This window comes from Heptranchias perlo, chromosome 32, assembly GCF_035084215.1.
Source record: "Heptranchias perlo isolate sHepPer1 chromosome 32, sHepPer1.hap1, whole genome shotgun sequence".
In the NCBI taxonomy this organism is placed as follows: domain Eukaryota; kingdom Metazoa; phylum Chordata; class Chondrichthyes; order Hexanchiformes; family Hexanchidae; genus Heptranchias; species Heptranchias perlo.
The window spans coordinates 15,433,159-15,447,016 of NC_090356.1; the positions used below are offsets into that span (position 1 = coordinate 15,433,159).

General features: G+C 38.8%; 1 protein-coding gene across 3 annotated transcripts in view; it reads right to left on the bottom strand.

Annotated features, from left to right (window-relative positions):
* The window catches only part of ppih (peptidylprolyl isomerase H (cyclophilin H)), a 35,235-nt gene that overhangs the window by 15,781 nt on the left and 5,596 nt on the right, over nucleotides 1-13,858 (bottom strand). The window contains exon 2 of one of the 3 annotated variants that reach the window (XM_067970469.1): nucleotides 10,523-10,615. The exons of the other annotated variants lie outside the window; for them this stretch is intronic. The gene's annotated coding sequence lies outside the window, so the exon portion shown is untranslated. The remainder of the gene's footprint in view (nucleotides 1-10,522; nucleotides 10,616-13,858) is intronic. 3 annotated transcript variants of the gene reach the window in all.

Consider the following 13,858-nt stretch of genomic DNA (forward strand, 5'->3'; position numbering starts at 1 on the left):
TAAAAACTGTAGCACACCTGGCACTAAACCATATAGGTCCAGGATGTTGTCTTGAGAATTGTCCACTCAAAATAGGTTTGATACGGTGAAGACTGAGCATCCTACGCCATAAAGCCACCGCAGCTCTTGGACCCCAGGATTCCACAGGCTGTGTGGAAACCTTTCCAAGAGACATATCGTTCCTGCGCCTGTCGCACCCAATTTCTTTATCCTACCAGAGCTCCATGTATTATGCGGTGGAGTTTGAATTGCTTGTGTGGCTCCTGCAGCAAACCACTGACAGCTTTCTCTCCTCCCTTCCTCTCCAAAGACTGCAGCTGGGTGCTGTTGACAGGGTTTTGCCATGGGCTGTCCCAATAGATTCCCCTGACACCTAGCTGAAGCAGCTGTGTCGGTGGACAGTTTGCTCTGCTTCCAGTCAGCTGGTATAGAACATGACCTCCAATATCTTCCAGCAACAGTTGTAAACAATTTTACAACACCAAGTTATAGTCCAACGATTTTATTTGAAATCTACAAGCTTTCGGAGGCTTCCTCCTTCCTCAGGTAAATGTCAGGAACTCCTCGAAGCCTATGCATTTATAAATCACAGAACAATACATGGTGATTACAGACAGCCTTTGCAACTGCCCGTTTGCCTTGGTGATTGCCTTGGCAACGGGCAGTTGCAAAGGCTGTCTGTAATCACCATGTATTGTTCTGTGATTTATAAATGCATAGGCTTCGAGGAGTTCCTGACATTTACCTGAGGAAGGAGGAAGCCTCCGAAAGCTTGTAGATTTCAAATAAAATCGTTGGACTATAACTTGGTGTTGTAAAATTGTTTACAACTGTCAACCCCAGTCCATCACCGGCATCTCCACATCATTCCAGCAACAGGTAAGGCACAAAAGGTTAAGAAAGAATGAGAGAATATGAAAAGACAAGAGCTCCTTCTTGAGGATGAAACTACCTTTTTTGATTTTTTCAAGTGCTTCTAAGAGCCCAGGCTCAAATCTATTTTTGTTGTGTTAGGGATCCCTTGTAAATATGACATGTTCCCACCATCCTTGCAAATATTTACATATTCCCAGAGGGCTCCTGTTCCAACTCCCCAAAGACAAGAGCCCTGAAAATCCTAAGGAGTTGAGAGGGTATAAAGACTGATTTCCACTCCAGGAATTCAGAGCGGTTCTGTTGGGGTTCTGCTCCATTTAGACTGACCTTTTAAATCCTGGACGGAAGATCCCCCTGTTGCCCCCCCACCCCCCCGCCCCAATATCAAGGGAATGTGTTTGGGGAAGTTTCCTGGTAAATTTAATCTTTTACATCCTCCACTGGGTTCAGCAGAACTCACACAAGCTGAAAGAGATGAGAACTGCTGAAGCTCAGCATCTACAGAATGGCTCATGGTCCTCTTAGAAGCTGAAGACCTTTTTAGCTCCCTCTACCCCTCCATCCCCAGCAGAGCGACATTTTGCCACTCCACCTTCCTGCAGGCGGGTTGGGGCAGCATGCTTGCAGGGACCATGGAACTGTCATGTAAATGCTCCCACTTGCCCGAAGGAAAACACTATTCGATTGGAGTATTTCTTATAAATTAATTTGCATACAACTGAAATAATCCACTAGTAAAACCCAAAAAAATGCAGAAATCCGACGAGCTTCCGTATCGCTTCACGCACCCCAGTTTGAAAACTCTAATTTAAAGTTGAATCATAAAGATGTATTTATACAACCCTGCCTTTTAAAGATAAAATTGAGTTATTTTCAGTCAAAGTATTGAGGATTCAAAGTAACTAAGGGGGCAAATTAAAAAGACATCAAAGCTGACCAGACAATGGAGCTGAAACTGTTCAAGGTGCATACAAATTAGAGAGATCCCTTTGTTAAGAAAAGGCTAAATGGGATTAATATTAAGATACATTTTTTTTAAACCCTCCTTCGCCAAAAATAATAGCTGTTAGAAACTCCCACCGCACAAAAATAGACAATATTCCAGTTACAACTGGTACAGGTTATTGAATACTGTATGAAATATCTGAACAGTATCTTTAAAAGGAAAATTCTGTACAGATGATTTCAAGATTGTACATATAATTAGCTATCAAAATTAAGTCAGTGTACATCAAGCTTACACTTTGACCAAACACGATCATGTTCTTTTTAAAATAAAAATGTTTGTTCTGAGTTGCACTGAGTTAATTTGAGGCAATGCAGCTGCTCTGCGGATTACGTGAATTGTGACACTTGGTAGTTCTATTACCATCACATGAAGAAGGAAATCTCATTTATATAGCACCTGTCACAAAATTAAGAAATCCCTAATTCTTATAGCTTTTTCTACAAAACTTCAGAAAGTGAATTAAGCAGTGTTTTTCCTCACTGTAATTGTTCATTTTTCAGAAACATTAATTGAATTTTAAGAGTTTTTAATTTGTTCCACTGTTAAGTTGACAGTTCAAAAATGTAAATATTCTACTGCTGTCAAACGGATTGACACGGTCCAATGTCTTTCCTCATTTGATTTTTTTGAAAAAATAAATGCATGTTGAATTCTGAAACATGCCTTGTTAATAATTAGGAAATTTACATGAGAGTAAGAGAGGCAGACACACACAAGCCAATCAGAAAGCATGAAATTCAATGTTTACAGAAATCCCTTGGAAAGCCATAAACCAGTGCTCCAACAAATGGGATTCTCCCCCTACCAGTGCTGCCAGGCCCATGCCTTGCCTCTCACTGCTGAAGACCACCAGGAATCTACGCGAGCCAAACCCTATATGCCACTTTCCTCTTTTTCCTTTTCTTCCCCCCCCCCCCCCACCAAGTTCTGCTGAACTTATGGTTCCCTTCCTCAGTTTAGCCAAACCCTGGATTCCTCCCTCAAAAATTATAACAGTCAAATCCCAGCAGGCCCAACGTGCTGCCAAACTCCAGGACTCCCATCCTCGTTGTGCCAAAACCCATTCCCCAATGCTACCGAAGCCTAGGATGTTTACCGGTGATTTCAAAGCACAAGATCGCTTCCAGTGCAGCTATACTCCATTTCCCTACCAAGCACTATTAAATATCAAATATATAAACTGGTAGATCTACCACACCATCCTGTGGTGCATTTTCAATTTAAAACTCATAAGGGATAAAATTTAAATATAAATAGGTAAAGGAAAGGAACTCATTTATGGGTTTGGCAGAATAAATTAACAGTTGTGGAATTCAATCCCTATAGCAGTAGTAAAAATGCAAGAATACCATTTAGTAAAAATGGAATTTGACTTATTTAGTCACAACAGATTAACAGCCCTGATGCTACCCAAATAGCATAAACACCCTTCTTGTATCTCCTAACTCACCGTGAGCATTGCCGTGGGAGATCTGCTGGTATTGTAATTAAATTACAGCTGCGTTTGATAATTTATATAACACTAAAAGAGCCCAAATCCGCCCATGAACCATAGTTTTGCACAAGAGTTTGCTGAAAAAAGTGTGTCTATATATAATATATCTCTCAGCAAACACACTTGCATAAAACTATGGAGCAGGAGCGGTTTTCAGCTCTTCTAGTGTTACTTTTGAAAAAGAGCTGGCTCACCAGGTGTCCTTGCAGCTTCATCAGGCTGGAAGGTAGCAAAGGTTCCACTTATTCAAAGAAGGAATAATGGACAAAGTCAAGTTATTTAGATCAAATCGGGCCAGGTCCTACTCCGTTAATGGTAGGGTGTTGGGGAGAGTTATAGAACAAAGAGATCTAGGAGTACAGGTTCATAGCTCCTTGAAAGTGGAGTCACAGGTGGATAGGGTGGTGAAGAAGGCATTCAGCATGCTTGGTTTCATTGGTCAGAACATTGAATACAGGAGTTGGGATGTCTTGTTGAAGTTGTACAAGACATTAGTAAGGCCACACTTGGAATACTGTGTACAGTTCTGGTCACCCTATTATAGAAAGGATATTATTAAACTAGAAAGAGTGCAGAAAAGATTTACTAGGATGCTACCGGGACTTGATGGTTTGACTTATAGGGAGAGGTTAGACAGACTGGGACTTTTTTCCCTGGAGAGTAGGAGGTTAAGGGGTGATCTTATAGAAGTCTATAAAATAATGAGGGGCATAGATAAGGTAGATAGTCAAAATCTTTTCCCAAAGGTAGGGGAGTCTATAACGAGGGGACATAGATTTAAGGTGAGAGGGGAGAGATACAAAAGGGTCCAGAGGGGCAATTTTTTCACGCAAAGGGTGGTGAGTGTCTGGAACGAGCTGCCAGAGGCAGTAGTAGAGGCGGGTACAATTTTGTCTTTTAAAAAGCATTTGGACAGTTACATGGGTAAGATGGGTATAGAGGGATATGGGCCAAGTGCAGGCAATTGGGACTAGCTTAGTGGTATAAACTGGGCGACATGGACATGTTGGGCCGAAGGGCCTGTTTCCATGTTGTAAACGTCTATGATTCTATTTAATTATTTTCCCTTGGGATGTAGGTGATGCTGCCAAGGCCACATTTATTGCCCATCCCTAGATGCCATGAAGAGGTGATGGTGGGCCTTCCTTTTGAAGTAGAGATCATTTGTATAACTGAAGAGAGAGAAAGTAGTGAAGACTAAAATTACAGGCTTACATATTTGGCACATAAGACCAAGGCTTCATAAAAGTGTCTTCATCAGGCATCAGGCATCAACCATCAACCAAAAAGGGTTTTGCAGTCAACTGCTTCTTCTTCACTTGGACATTTCTTTAAGGATCAAATGTGTAAATGCTTAGTAAACATGGTCATTTTATTTTACTATCCAAGATGTCGAAGAAACCACTTAGAAAATTTTGTTTTAGTGGTTCTGCTGGCTTACACTCAAAATGTTAACCTATTTTTTCAGATGCTGATAGAAAATTTGAACATTCATATAGAGCAAAATTAGAACTATAGACTTTGAAAACTCTTTTGTTAGTGTTATCAAGTCAAATGGAGGAACTTACAAAGAATGTACAACACAAAAACAGGCCATTCAAACTAACTGGTCTGTGCCTGTCCACACAAGCCTCCACCCTACGTCATCTAACCATATCTGCATATTCTTCTATTCCTTTCTCCCTCATGTGCTTATCCAGCTTCCCCTTAAAGGCATCTATGCTATTCGCCTCAGCTACTCTATGTGGTAGCACATTCCACATTCTAACCACTTACTGGGTAAAGAAGTTTCTCCTGAATTCTTTATTGGATTTATCAGTGACTATCCTATATTTATGGCCCCTAATTTTGGACTCCTCCACAAATGAAAACATCATCTCTACGTCTATCCTATCAAATCCCTTCATAAATTTAATGACTTCCATCAGGTCACTCCTCAGCCTTCTCTACAGAAAAGAGCACCAGCCTATTTAGTCTTTCAATTGTATTTGCATTGAACTTCAAGTACATTCAATACATTCACCAACCTTAATTTGAAAGCACAGAGGCCTACAACTAATTACCAGTATCCTAAATGTACCAAATGAACTTTCAGGATGGCTATGTTACTTCACATTTTTCCTTCAAAATGAAATAATTTAAGACTATTAGAAGCAACATTCTCTTGATGACAACAGAGTAGCAGGAGGAGAACCAAGAATTTTTCTGACCTAAGGCTTTCAGGAAGTTCCTATAGGGCAGAAATCTTATTTAGTGGGAGCACTCTAACAGCATTATCACATTGATGAAATGCAAGATCTCTGTAGTATCATATTCTGCTCGCTTTAGTGCAGTAACTCTCCATAATTAAGCTGAACGGTAAAATTGCATACATTTTATAAGAAGCATTTCATCTGAAATCCCAATAGGTGCCAGATGAATATTTTTCCCTCCTTTTCTAACACGTACACACTGGAGAATGGGTTTGCAATTTACCACCAGTCTAAGGTCTATAAGATGCCTAATTTAGCTCACCTTTGAAACATAATACATAACCCAGTTTCAATTACATTGATAATTATTAATAAATAAAAATCGCCACAGGACCACGGTGCTACACTGATAGAAATACAGCTTAACTTGTACTTCCCAGAGACAAAGACCAAGCTATAGAGAGGTGTATTATTAACACTAGTAATTATTAACTATTAAGTTATTAGCACTATCATTGCAAATATATGGTCCATACCACTATACGGTTATTATGGTCAATTACACTAAAGTTCAGTTGATTAACAGTTGATATAATCTAAGCCATCATGGGTATGACTGTAATTTAAGTATAAGTTTCACAATATCTCAGCATTATTGTAAAATAGAATCAAGTTGATTTCAGTTAGTTAAAAAGTTAAAAGGTAGGTAGGAAAGTAAGTTGTGAAGAGGACATAATGAGTCTGCAAAGGGATAGGTTAAGTGAGTGGGCAAAAATTTGGCAGATGGAGTATAATGTGGGAAAATGTGAACTTGTCCACTTTGGCAGGAGGAACAGAAAAGCAGTATATTATTAAAATGGAGAGAGATTGCAGAACTCTGAAGTACAGAGGGATCTGGGTGTCTGAGTACATGAATCACAAAAAGTTTGTATGCAGGTACAGCAAGTGATTAGGAAGGCAAAGGGAATGTTGTCATTTATTGCAAGGGCAATGGAATATAAAAGTAGAGATGTTTTGCTACAGTTGTACAGGGCATTGGTGAGACCACATCTAGAATACTGTGTGCAGTTTTGTCTCCTTATTTAAGAAAGGACATAATTGCTTTGGAGGCGGTTCAGAGAAGGTTCACTCGACTGATTCCTGGGATGAGGGGGTTATCTTAAGAGGAAAGGTTGGACAAGTTGGGCCTGTATACACTGAAGTTTAGAAGAATGAGAGGTGATCTTATTGAAACATATAAGATCCTGAGGGGACTAAAAGGGTTAGAAACTGAGGGGATGTTACCCCTTGTGGGACAGACTAGAACTAGAGGCCACAGTTTAAAAATAAGGGGTCTCCTATCTAAGACGGAGATGAGGAGAATTTTTTTCTCTCAGAGGGTCGTGAGTCTGTGGAACTCCCTTCTCCAGAGAGCGGTGGAGACAGGGTCATTGAATATTTTTAAGGCTGAGTTAGATAGATTCCTGATTAACAAGGGAGTCAAAGGTTATAATAGTGTAAAAGCTACTGAAATCTGTATTTCAAAAGGTATAAAAAAGCATGACAACCATTTTAAAGTTGAGAAGGTAGCTGCGTTCACTACGGAGTGTCCAGTCCTTCTCCCAAAGCTTTGTCCAATAAACTGCATGTTGAATCTTTAAGTCTGACTGCGAGTGGTGATTTTTTCCCACAACAAATTGGCGTAGTCGGCAGGATCTCACTACTGGTGAGCTGATCGGTTGGCCTCGATCAGCGAACTGGAGTAGAGATCATTGAACTGTGGGAGTCAGACTAAGCCAACAGTGCAGTTAACACAGGGGGGTAAGTTAAGAGAATTTATGGGACTGTTGGGTATAACTAAGAGCTGGTTGCTTGTGCTGATCGACTAAGGACAAGGAAGTGTCTCTCTTGTATCCTGCCTTAGACTGGCTGTTAAGAGGGGAGATCCCCCACGCAAAGGTCAGGATTTTGAAGTGGATGCAAAAACAGGGGCACTTGTGATTGTGAAGCACGAGTAACCAGAACATTTTTTCCCACAACAATAGGTAGACAGGAAAGTAGAGTTGAGGTCAGAATCAGATCAGCCTTATCTTATCAAATGGCAGAGCAGGCTAGAGGGGCCGAATGGCCGACTCCTGCTCTTAATTTGTATGTTTGTATGTTCAAAGTCTATATTTGGTGTATTATTGGTAGGCTTCCAGTATTGAGGCCAGCTCTTGATGACAGGAACATAAGAACATAAGAAATAGGAGCAGGAGTGGGCCAATCGGCCCCTCAAGCCTGCTCCGCCATTCAATAAGATCATGGCTGATCTGATCCTAACCTCAAATCTAAATTCATGTCCAATTTCCTGCCCGCTCCCCGTAACCCCTAATTCCCTTTACTTCTAGGAAACTGTCTATTTCTGTTTTAAATTTATTCAACGATGTAGCTTCCACAGCTTCCTGAGGCAGCAAATTCCACAGACCTACTACCCTCTGAGTGAAGAAGTTTCTCCTCATCTCAGTTTTGAAAGAGCAACCCCTTATTCTAAGATTATGCCCCCTAGTTCTAGTTTCACCCATCCTTGGGAACATCCTTACCGCATCCACCCAATCAAGCCCCATAGAAACAAACAATCTCTCCTCATGCAGGCTAGTAGTATCAATGGATAGTGCAGTGGCTGACTTAACTAGAAAAAGCTTATTCATTGAAGAAGCTGTGGGTTCTAAATGACAAATACTGTAATTCAATATCATCAGAATTTCACCATAAAAGAACCACCACTGGCATTTTGACCTAGCATGTTCAATTCACCTACTGAATACTCACATATTAAAATGACAAAGTACATTAATAAGGTGGAAAACTGTTATCCATAAAAACAGATTACATCCATACTAAACAGAATACCATCTAGGTTTTTATGCATTTGAAGCACAATACTTGTATAATCACCACAAGCTTAAGTAATACTTCCAACCAGTTGCATTCTTTAATTGCTATAATCTAACCATGTGAATGGAAGATGGGCACAGTTTGGCTCAAATTTTAAAACAAGTATAAACATAAACTAGTACTATATATCTTGTTGAACAATGGACAAAAACCCAAAGTGAGAAGATAAAATTCCAAGCACAAGCAACAATTTGATCACTTCTAGCAATAAACATGCAGACTTTTTCTCTACATTGTTTTAACAGAGGAGAGATGAAACAGAGAAGAACATAGTCTTGTGTCGGAAGATTCTCACGAACTTGGGTAGGTTATTAAAGCAATTCGAGAGACTACAATTATAGAGTTGCATAATTTTTTGCACAGTTCTTAACATAAGTACATTCGAAACTGTCACTACCTTTTGTGTCAGACATTGTACAACTTAGTGTGATTTTTACAGCATTATGCACAGCAGTTTGTGCAATATTTGTTGATTTTTTTTTCTGCCAAAATCTTATGTACCTACTGAAGCCACGAAATGTTTCAAAAGCAACTGCATTTGTCAATATCTGCGTATGTATATTTGTGGCAAGGTAGGCTTATTTATCCTGGTCTTTTTTACTAGTACGCCTGAAGGGGAAAAGGGCAAAACAAAATACTTGCAAAAAAAATTACAGTTATGGCAGCCTATTATACAGTAATTGAATAGATTTTTGCTGGCTTCATTGTTCCTTCTCTGCCATAAAACTATCTATCAAACTGTTTAATTATAAGTTGTGTGTCTTCGGCCCACAAAGTGCTTTTAAGAAAATTGGTTTGTAATTTCAGCCATATCACTGGCTGACAGGAATATTTTAGATTAATTTCTTTTAAAATTCAGATGAATTTCAACATATAAATCCTGTAGCTCATCAAGTGTTAAACTTTTCCCCTTCCCCTCTTATAAAGATGCTGACCTAAGCTCAGGTACTATTCCACAAGCACCAGCCATCCTGCCCAAATACCTATCCTTCATGTATGCGCCTAGTCAGCAAGCCTATTTGAATTGGGGGGGGGGGGGGGGAGGGACCATGTGGGAGAGGGACCAAAAAGAGAGAGAATGGAGAACAACATTGTAATTTTAAAGCTTTATATAACCACCAATTCTCTCAATGGATTCAAAAGCATTTCCCATTGTGTAACTTGCCCTTTACCCAAGAATACCGAGGCTGATTAGAGTGCTCTGCTGCCACCATGGCTGATTTCAGGATTTCCTGAGGCAAAGCCAAAGTTTGAGGCTAACACCTTGCCCCTAAACTGATATCAATTTCAATTATCTCAGCACAGATGAAAATCACACTTGGAATCTTCTTGGTCTGGCTATCTAAATTCCACAGTAAATATATTCATAGATTTTCAACAGTGAGGATTTTGATATTCATTATGTAGCACTTTTGCATTAAAAGTATTTTTTCTCTTTTGAACATGGCAATTGCTACGGGTTAACATTTAATATCAAGCAAACACGAGAAGAAGAAGAAATGAAAACTACATCATGGAAGGTCTTTTTATGGTAATTTTAAAATTCTAGCCAGGGCAGTGGTTTTATAAAAGCATACAACAAACACACCTGATTTACTTTGGAACAACTAATGTTCTGGAAAATCACAATGCAGGATAGCACCAATAACCTATTATAAATGAATAAACTAACAGCTCATACGGATCAAATATTTATTTGTTAAAGCATCAATGTATTTATATTTTGGTATTGTATCCAAGAACCAAATAAAAGTGATTAAAAGTAAAAAGTATTGGATTGAATTAATTGAAGAGACAAGTTAAATATATACTACTTTGTGTTAAACAGAAAATATCTGTTTGGTTAGAGCTGTTTCTAATGCTATGGAAGAGGTGGAAACTTGATAGAAAATATTAAAACAAGGAATTGTGGGAAAGATAGTCACAAATTTGGGAGGTGAGAACACATTCCAAGACTTGTTAAAGTCATTGAGAAAATAGGATTATACTCAGCAGTAGTGCTCACAATGGACAAACAAGCCTGTTGACACTCACTGTTTCAGCTTACAAATGTAGAATGGCCTCCCAGGTGAAGTACCAGAGTGCTGCCACCACCTGTAAAGCTGTACCCCAAGCATGGGTCTGCACCTGTAGGAGAGGAAGGGGGGGGGGGGGGATGAAAATTTGCACGGAAGCGGCTTTAGTTTATTAAGATGAACTCTGACAAGTAGAAAAAATTACTTTGTAAGCAACAGCGGAGGGGGGCACGCAGGGCTAGAGGAAGTTTCAGAGGTAGAGAGGGACATGGCTGCGGAGCAATTTGCAGATAAGGACAACGATATGGAATTAAATGCACTGGAGGATGGTGAACCAATGAAGTTGGGAATGAGAAGGGCAATAGGGGAGCGGGGAACTAATACCGGATAGGATGAGGGCAACAAAGTTCTGGGCAAATTACAGTATTATAGGGTGGAATTCTACTGCCTGAAAGGGTGGTGGAAGCAGATTCAATAGTAACTTTCAAAAGGGAATTGGATATATTAGTTAAAAAGGAAATATTTGCTGGGCTATAAGGAAAGAGCAGGGGAGTAGGACTAATTAGTAGCTCTTCAGATAGGCAGCACAGGCCAATGGGCCGAATGGCCTCCTTCTATGATTCTAACTCAGGAGGCCAGCAAGGAGAACATTGGACAATTTTTTTTTAATTGTTTAAAAAATTAGCTATATGTGGATGGCTCTTGAAAAATCCTTACATTTCATAGTTGTCACACTAGGAAAGATATTTCCCAATTATAAATTAGTAAGTAACAATGCTAGCTCTACTGTGAAAGAGCCTAAAAGACATAGCTGGTCAAGCAGCCTCTTTAGTTGATAATACTGATCAGTTTATGTTCCCGTTCCTTGTGAAATGCACATTAGACTGTTATTTTATTCTCTGATCTCAAGAACCCATGTAAAAGTTTTTTTTTTTAGGTTTTCCCATCATATCCCAGTTATAACAAATTTTTTCCACATTTGGGGTGCTTTATTTTGTTTTTTTAAATCAAAGAAACATTCAAGCCCCACATGACTTGTGCTGTCCTGGCATCATCATCTTCAGTGTGTAATATGCTTCCCATGCCTGTCTTTATATTAGCTACAATCGACTAATATCGAAACCTTTGGGCCTTCCTTTTCCAAATTTCACGCAGGACATTATAGTCACTAGAAGTGATGGCCGTTCGGGTGTCTGCAATAATCTATACACTTCTAATAACAATTGAAGAGTTACGAGCTAAATATGGCAACTCAATAGTTAGTTTATCCTATTCAAAGTATTGATCTGTTATTTCTCTATTGTATTGGAATGATAGCTCCCGGAGTCTTTATTGTATTAATATTTTGGAAATCGTTGCTTGTCTTCATTAATTATATGAAGGAGATCAAATATCAATTGCTCATAGATGAGGAAAAACAACACAATTTGCAAAGTGAATTATTCCTTAGCCATATGGAACACATTCTTAATACAACACATACAACTTCCAGACAAGGACAAATATCTTTACCATTCTGCATTGTCTTATTTCATTTATAAGTGATATATTTGATTGTGAATGGTTTACCTTTTCTCTTTGATGTTCCATCTACACAGGTGTCAACATTTTGTGTTTTTTGTGCATTGACAGCTTTCTAATATGGGCTGCATAATGATTGAAAGCTAAGCAGTGGGGCTCAGCCACATATTCTCCAGATTCTATATGCAACTGCAGTTCAGTGTACAAAAGTGCAGAACACAAGTATGGCTTGATTCTAAAGCTGGATTACTCACCTTTAACAATATGCCACATGCTATAAAATGAATTTGCATTTGATGAAATTTTTAAGGTTCCTTTTTGTAAGTGGTGAAATTGGGTAAACAGTTTTAAAATAAAAATAATTTCAGCAATAAGATTGCAGTCAATATATATGGGGAGGGGGATGCCTTCAATTTCATTATACATGTTTTCAAAGGCTCCATTCAATTATTTGTGTCAATAACAGGAGAAGTAACAATAAATGTGGTTGACACAGAGGAAAGGAAACAAAAGGAAACACAGCAAACTGATTTTCCTCAACTGAGGTTTAAAGAATTTTGAAATCACCTTATTTTTTATACTTTCCCAAAATTAAAGTATTACCTTAGGAAAGATTGAACTCCAAAGTCTCCACTCTTCACTATTCACTATTCAGATCCTATAAAGCCTCACCATTTCAAGGCCAATTAAACAGGAAAATATATTCTGCTGAATTGCCAGGGGAAAGATAACTATCCTTCATGAGTGTGTCTCCTAATGCTCTTGTGTTTGGCTCTCCATTTATTTGTTGATTCTACTGGTCTCAGAAAAATTGTTTTTTTACATTTCAATTAAAAGCAAGTTGAAATCTGCTTAAAATCAGACTTTAAAAAGTCATATCCATAGATGCAGTATTGATACTCTTATTCCATTGTTAAAATAAATCAAGACCTGTACAATGTTGAAAAGTTTTATCTTGATGTTCCCAAAGAACATAATGAAAATACGTCCTAGAACACTGGACAACAGCATCTGCTACTACAACAACATGGAGAATAAAAATAAACTGGAGAATTTAATTTAGAACAAAATGTGTATTTTTTTAAAAAATATTTACAATAGGAAAACTGAACTTATAGAAAGTACAGCCATCGTGACTTAGAGAACAATGAAAGGATACTGATGAACACCACAGTTACGCAATAAATTAATTTTAGCAGCATTCATCACAAACAGTGAATTCAGAGCAATGGTTATCAGCAACTTGGTAAATTAATACAGCAGTGGGCATCAGTGAATTATCAATTCATACATCAGCTGGCATCCCAAATAAATTAATTCAGCAGTGAGCGACAACTTGCATTTACATAGCACCTTCAACATAGTAAAACGTCCCGAGGCATTTCACAGGATGGTTATCTAACAAAATTTGACACCAAGCCACGTGAGGAGATATTAGGACAGGTGACCAAAAGCTCGGTCGAAGAGGTAGGTTTTAAGGAGCGTCTTAAAAGGAGAAGAGAGAGGTAGAGAGCACTGATCCCTCCAAGCTACGCCCGTGCGCAGCAGTTTGTTGTGTGCCGCACACATCAACATTCCGTCCGTGCACCAAACCAGTGCTCTCTGGTGGAGACGCTGCTGAGGTGACGTTGGCTACCAATCACTTTGAGAGTCAGTGGTACAGCTGCTCAGAGACCGGTGTCCACAAATAGTATATTGTCCGATGGATGGTGATAGAGATAGATAGATATATTCATTGTACAAATAGTTTAAATGTATACTTATATAAAATATATTAAAGTGAGATAGATAGATAGATAGAAGAAATAGTATCTCATACATACATACACACGCA